Here is a 7,950-nt window from a genome sequence, read left to right as displayed (position 1 = left end):
GGCCCGTGAGCCATGGCCACTGGGCCTGCGCGTCCGGATCCTGTGCTCCACGACGGGAGAGGCCACGGCAGTGAGAGGCCCGCGTGCCTCAAAAAAATAAAGAAATAAAAATTTTTAAAAAGTGGTTGCTGAAATAGCTCTTGGCCATGTGAACAAGGTTAGGGTCTCAGTGAAGACTGAAGGAACATTGAAGTTTGAGAAGTGAGGGAATGAAGCAGAGCACGTAATTACACAGGAAACTTGGCTAGCCTGTGGAAATGGCTTTCTAAATTGCGATTCATTATATATTTAAATCTTATTTTTTAGTACAGCCTTAGGGGACATGAAAAGACAGCAGATAGCTTTGCCTAAAAACAAACAGGTATCTGTCCCACCATATTTATTCCCTCCTTAACCAACACTCATTAAGTGCCTATCCCATTCCAAGTACTATTTTGGCTGCATGGGACACATCAATATTCAAAATGTCAAAGATGCCTGCCCTCGTGAGTCTGAACTTCCAGTCAAAGGAGACAGACAGTAAAAACTAATGACAACATAGTCAATTACATACTTTTATGTGTTATGAGTGTTAACCAAAATTTCAGAAACAAAGGCCTGAATGAAAGAAAGAAGCATGTATTTGGGGCTTGATACAACTGCAGCTGGGAGACACAGATTCGAGAAGCACGTGCATTGAGTTCCCCTGGACTACAAAATGGAGGAAGGTTATAAAGGCAAAAAACGGAAGGCCACAGTTCGTTCCATAAATCGTTTGTCAAGAATTACAATTGGAGCAGTCAAGATGTAAGGGTGTTTGTAAACAAGCATTGGTTGGAATTGGAAATGGCTTTAGAATTGCAAGGGGAAATATTGAAACCACAAGGTTGTAGCTAGCAGATGTTTTAAAAACGTCTAGTATCTGTTATCAAACTGAACTTGGGTCTAATCACCTACTTCCTTCTTTTTAATTTTTATTTTATATTGAAGTATAGTTATTTACAAAGTTATATTGGTTTCAGGTGTACAGCAAAGTGATTCAGTTATACGTATACATATATCAATTCTTTTTCAGACTTTTTTCAAATACAGGTTATTGCAAAATATTGAGTACAGTTCCCTGTTATATACAGTAGATCCTTGTTGGTTGTCTGTTTTATATATAGTAGTGTGTATGTGTTAATCCCAAACTCCTAATTTATCTCTCCCCACCATATTTATCCTTTGGTAACCATAAGTTTGTTTTCCATGTCTGTGAGTCTGTTTCTGTTTTGTAAATAAGCTGATTTGAATCATTTTTTTAGATTCCACAAATCATATTATATTTGTCTTTCTCTGACTTACTTCATTTAGGATGATAATCTCTAGGTCCATCCATGTTGCTGCAAGTAGCATTACTTCATTCTTTTTTTTCTATCTGAATAATATTTCATTGTGTATATATACCACATCTCCTTTACCCATTAATCTGTTGATAGACATTTAGGTTGCTTCCATGTCTTGACTATTGTAAATAGTGCTGCAATGAATATTGTGGTGCGTGTATAATTTCCAATGATTATTTTCTCCAGATTTATGTCCAGGAATGGGATTGCTGGATCATATGGTAGCTCTAGTTTTAGTTTTTTGTGGAACCTCCACACTCTTCTCCATAGTGGCTGTGAGCCATATTATAATCCTACCAACAGTGTAGGAGGGTTCCTTTTCCTCCAGCACCCTCCAAATCATATGGAGGCCTCTTGAATAAATCAAGGTTTCTCCTGTTGGAGTTTTCATGGGAAATTGAATCTACCCAGATTATCTAAAATGGTTCCTTCCGTGACCTTTATCAAGTCACTGGGATGATGAGGTTATGAGAATGCACCCCTGGAATTTCCCCCAGCTCTATATAGAGACATTTCAGCTCAGACACATTTTGAGAGCCAGTCCCTGACTTGAGGAGACTGAAGGCAAGAGGGTTCGAAGGGGTAAGTGACAAGAGGGAATGTCTAAAGAGAGTCCTTAGAAATCAGGACAGATGGAGGCGGGCTTCAGAAAGCTTTGGCTTCCTATTCACCTTGCATTAGCTCAGAGACCTTGTGAAAGCAATGGATCTCCCTCAAACCCCACATTAACTATGGTTGATTGTTGAACTCTTCTGTGAGATGAGAAGAATGTTTCCACACACGTTGGTGTGGTGTGGTGTGTTGTGGTTCATTTTTTCAACAAGTTTCTGAACCGCGGCCCTATAGACATTTTTGACCAGATACTTTTTTGCTTTGCTATAAAGGTGGATGTCAGAAGAATAACAGAATGGATTATAGTTCCTGGTATCAAATATTGAAACAGTGGGGGAGTGGTGTCCAATACTGGGATGAAGGATGTAGGAGAGATGGAAAGGTGGAATAAAGTGAAAGACATCAGGTTCATTCTTTTTGTTTGTTTGTTTGTTTTTGTCCCCAGCCTTCTGAACAGTGACTCTATTGCAGAGGAAAAGCAGAGGAAATCCCTTTCCATAGGAGTCAACTGGCCACCAGCTTCTAGAAGCGTTTGCTCAGAGTCCTATTGGAAAATTCCTCCCTCAATATGGCTGAGGACCAGACATTTTTCCAGGGTCGTGGAAAACTCCCCAGAGGCCCTAGTTCAGAGTCACCAGTGTCTCTGCCATGCCAACATACACTTATGGAAAAGCCAGACTGTGACTGGGAGATGTGGCACGTTCGCTTCAGAACATTTAGAAGCTCAGAGGAATCCGACCCCGTCCAGGATCTGAGGAGACTCTGTGAGCTCTGCCATTAGTAACTGATGCCAGATCTTCACACAAAGGAGCAGACGATGGACAAGCTAGTGCTGGATCAGTTTATGATCTGCATGCTGCTGGAGTGCCAGGTCTTAGTCAAGGAAAGTGGAGTGCAGAGTTGCAAAGACATGGAGGACATACTAAGAAATAACCAGAAACCCAGGAAATGGGTGAGTTGGACCCTTATGATTGGTATGGGAAAGGGAGAGGTGAGATGGGATCTGCAAGCTGGGGATTGAACAGATAGGACCTGAGTGATTGACTCTAAATCGGTGATTCCCAAATGGGTGAGAGTTTGCGTTGGGCATCATTGAGAGATATTGATCTTTTAAACAAAACAAAAAAAAACGTATGCTTGTGTGGTATGATGTCATCGGATGCCTTGAGAGCTACTTTCCAGGTCTTATAGGAGACCAATCTCAATTTAGTTTTTCCCTCACAGACTACAGTTCGCATACAAGGAGATGAATATCTTGTGCAAAGCTTGGATATTGAGACGTTTGAAATTGAGCTCAGTGACACAAACGATGAGAAAGACCTACCCAGGGATCCCCAATCCCTTGTTAGTGAGATACCTCCAAAGAATGGCCAGCAGGTAAGCCAAGAGCTGCAGAATCCAGCAAGAGCCAAAGAACTGTCAAGAGGGCGGGTGAGTGTGTGATGTGCTGATATCTAGAGAGAGTCTGGGAGAAGGTAAAAGAGGTTCAGACGGGCGTGGCTGCTAGAGTAATTGGTAGATTTGGCAAAGGACAGAAATGGACCCATTGACTCCATGAATTCCCATGGATGCATTCGGTTCCTAGACATTTTCAAGACAGTGTGAGAATGAAGACTCATCCATCTTTGTCCCTCCGCCATGAAAGCTTGTGGCCATAAGCGTGAGGAGGAAGAAATCCTGTCTCAATGGGATGGTGCTGGGTCAATTTGCCACGGGTGAATTCTTTGACAGCTGTTTCCCCATGGTCGTTTTCCTCAGAGGCACTTCTTATTTTGGAATATTGTTAATCCCTTGAGTTGAATGAGGAGTTCCCAATTGGAGTGGTTTTGCCTCTCAGAAGATATTAGAGAATGTCTGGAGACAGTTGATTTGTCCAAATGGGGATGGGGGTGGGGGATACTATTGTTTTCTAGTGAGTAGAGACTAGGGATTTGCTGCTCATCATCATACCATTCACAGGACAACTGTCATCATAAAGACAAATCTAGGCAATGTATCAAAATGTGCTGAAGTTGGGAGACCTGGACCTAGAGTCCTTTGCTCCAGAGTCAGGGGCAGAGAGAATTTGTGATGACTTGGAGAGACGTATGCGTAGCGAATTCACAGTGCCAACTGTGATGTCCGGACTGGATTGCAAGATGGGGTCAGTATAGATTAAGGACAGACTTGGGAATTAGGAGACAATTATCAATCTGGGTGTTAGGGTGGCCCAGAAGAAGTCAGGGTATTTCCCCCAAAATTATATTTAGAAAGTTGGAGTCTTAGACTAGGATATGAGGGGGATGAGGGAAGAGGAGACAGAGCTTTCTATGGGCTAAGATGGATGGGTTATTGACTCTGCTTGGTTATCCATTGACAGGACCAGAAAGGTCTCCTGCCAGAGATCATTCCTGAAACAGGTGAATTAGAGGGTGTGACACCCAAGGAAAACTTGGAGAAGGACCTGATGGAAGACACGGAAGAGACAAGAACCCGTCAGTCTCAAGAGCTTGAACTTCCAAAGCGTCGTGGTGAGTATAAAAACTTGGAATCCAGAGGAGTTAGTGACTTGCTTCCAATGGTGGCACGGAGCTGGGTACCCAGCATTAACATTCCTTGTGGGGGGCAGGGGGTAGCTGGTTCTCTAATGCCAAACTTCTCCATCATTACCTTTCCAGGGTGTTTAATAATCTAGACTCTTAGGTATTTTGGTTGATGGGAAGTCCTCAGCCAACATCAGTGCTGGGTTCCAGCGAGGTTGGCACCACAGAAAATGCTCCTTGTTAAATGTTGTGTGCTGAATCTCTTCTTTCAGCACATTCTGGGAGGGTAGAGGGCGGCAAGAATCCCCAAGAAGGAATTGATATTTCAAATGTGAATGCTGAATGTTTTCCTCTTGTGTTCCAGAAGGAGAAGTTTCGACTAAGAGTGGATACAGAAGAGGCTCTCCAAGGGGTCTCAGACGTTTCAAAAGGAAACTGGCCAACATTCCCAGTTCCCATGAAGTGCATCAAGAAGGAGCCACAAGGACTTCCCTGGTGGCGCAGTGGTTAAGAATCTGCCTGCCTGTGCAGCGGACACGGGTTCGAGCCCTGGTCCGGGAAGATTCCACATGCTGCAGAACAACAAAGCCCGTGCACCACACCTACTGAGCCTGAGCTCTAGAGCCTGTGAGTCACAACTACAGAGCCCATGTGCCGCAACTACCGAAGCCCATGCGCCTAGAGCCCGTGCTCCTCAACAAGAGAAGCCACCACAATGAGAAGCCCACGCACCGCAACGAAGAGTAGCCCCCGCGTGCCACAACTAGAGAAAGCCCGTGCACAGCAACGAAGACCCAACGCAGCCAAAAATAAATAAATAAATAGATTTATTAAAAAAAAAAAAAAAGGAGCCACATCTTTGTACAAAGGACAGTTCTCAGGACAATTTGAGTCCCATTCTGTTGTTTCACCTAGCACAGTGGGACCAACAAGTCTTCCTGAGGGAAAAGGAGCTCAGGGATAGGCACCCTATTAATGTAGGGTATGCAAGAAGAGATTTCCTTATCAATATCAGGTTACCCTTCACCAGAGGACACACAGAGGAGAGAGACCCTTTCAATGCAATATCTGTGCCGAAGGGTCCATGCAGTCTTCCGACCTGTAAACTCACGAGTGGATCCACACAGGCGACAAGCCATACTGCTGTGATCTCTGCCCCAAGAAGTTAACCCACAACTCCACGTTGCGTGCTCACAAGAGGACCCACACCAAGGAGAAGCCTTTCCGATATGAGCACTGTGACAAAGCCTTCAGCCACAGAGGGAACCTCAGCGTTCACCGATGCACCCACTCTGGGCTCAAACCGTACGTGTGCCCCGAGTGTCACAGCGCCCTCCGTCAGCTGGGAAGTTTCAAATGCCACCAGAAAACACATTCAAAATGACTCACCCAGGGGCTTCCCTGGTGGCTCAGTGGTTAAGAATCCGCCTGCCAATGCAGAGGACACGTGTTCGAGCCCTGGCCCGGGAAGATCCCACATGCCGCGGAGCAACTAAGCCCGTGCGCCACAAGTACTGAGCCTGCGCTCTAGAGCCCGCAAGCCACAAGTACTGAGCCTCCACGTCACAACTACTGAAGCCCGCACGCCTAGAGCCCATGCTCCACAACAAGAGAAGCCACTACAATGAGAAGCCCACACACTGCAACGAAGAGTAACCCCCACTCGCCACAACTAGAGAAAGCCCAAGCACAGCAACGAAGACCCAACACAGCCAAAAATAAATAAATAAAATAAATTTTAAAAAAAATGACTCACCCAGGACTCTGCTCTCAGATCCAAGTCCCTTCTGCTCCAAGAAGGAAATTCAGGATGACTTGTCACCTCTGAGATACAAAGGATGGATGACATGTGAAGAACTTAGGAGGATACTGGAACCCAGTTGGGTTCCATCCACATGAATTAGGAGGATCTTTGAGTGATGACTTATTTTCCCTTTGGCTTTTGTTTTCTTCTTTATATAGCCTATTTTCTTATAAGTTTTTGCTTTGTGTTATTCTTTTTCTTCCAATGAATGCATGTCTCATTGGCTTTTAGTACTTCAGCATGAAACTGAGGCTACTGCTGATTGTCTTCATGTTAGGCATGATTTGTAAAATAGGATGTTCCAGGTAGGGCGGCCAGATTAAACATAGGATAATCAATGAAATTTAAATTTCAAATAAACAAATACATTTCTGTCAAAGAGTGTTTGCGTATTTCCTTCTCCAAGATTTTCTACATGGAGTAGATAATAGCTGTGTTTTTGTCCATGTGGCCTTTATTTCGTTGAGATTTGTACCCTCTATACTTGTTCGCGTATTGCTTCCTTAGTTATTTAGAAGAAGGAAGATTCCCTAAATTGATAGGTGTCATTATTTTTCCCTACTGGTGTACAACCTCTGGTTTTCTAAATGCCTATTCCGAAATAGGTTCTTCGCACACTTTAGCTCATCAGCTGATTTTAGACAAAAAGTCTTTTAAGACTTATTTCATGAAAAAAAGAAAAATAGATTAGGTAACCCAATTCGATTACAACTACCAGATCTCAATTCTCTGACTCCCTCAAACTCTCCAGGCAATGAGAAAAAATTCCCTAGATCAGGAAAACCAATCTGTTTCCCCCCAAAATGCAACCCATAAAGTCTAAAATATATAAAATACAATAAAGAAAATCTACCACCAAACCAATGTGGAGGCCTCTTTAATAAATCATGGTTTCTCCTATTGGAGTTTCCATGGGAAACTGAATCTATTCGGATTCTCTAAAATAGTTCCTTCCATGACATTTATCCAATCACTGTGCTGATTGGGTAACAGGAAGTGACCCCTAGAGTTTTCCCTAGCTCTGTAAATAGAGACATTTCAGCCTCAGACACACTTTGAGAGCCAATCCTCGACGTTTTATTTTTAACTTATTTTATATTGGGGTACAGTTCATTAACAATATTGTGTTAGTTTCAAGTGTACAGCAAAGTGATTCAGTATACATATACGTGTATCTACTCTTTTTCAAATTCGTTTCCCAATTAGCTGTTACAGAATTTTGAGCAGAGTTCCCTGTGCTATTCAGTAAGTCCTTGTTGGTTATCCATTTTAAGTATACCAATGTGTACATGTCAGTCCCAAACTCCCTAACTATCTGTCCCCCCTGCCTGCCCTTCCCTCTGGTAACCATAAGTTCGTTCTCTAAGTCTGTAAGTCTGTTTCTGTTTGTGAATAAGTTCATTTGTATCATTTCTTATATTTTGCATATAAGTGATATCATACGATATTTGTCTTTGTCTGACTTACTTCACTCAGTATGACAATTTCTAAGTCCATCCATGTTGCTGCAAATGGCATTATTTCATTCATTTTTTTTTTTTTTTTTTTGCGGTACGTGGGCCTCTCACTGTTGTGGCCTCTCCCGTTGCAGAGCACAGGCTCCAGACATGCAGGCTCAGCGGCCATGGCTCACGGGCCCAGCTGCTCC

This window comes from Grampus griseus, assembly GCF_964374135.1.
Source record: "Grampus griseus genome assembly, chromosome: 19".
NCBI lineage: Eukaryota > Metazoa > Chordata > Mammalia > Artiodactyla > Delphinidae > Grampus > Grampus griseus.
The sequence above is the reverse complement of the archived record's forward strand: the minus strand, read 5'-3'. Positions refer to the sequence as shown.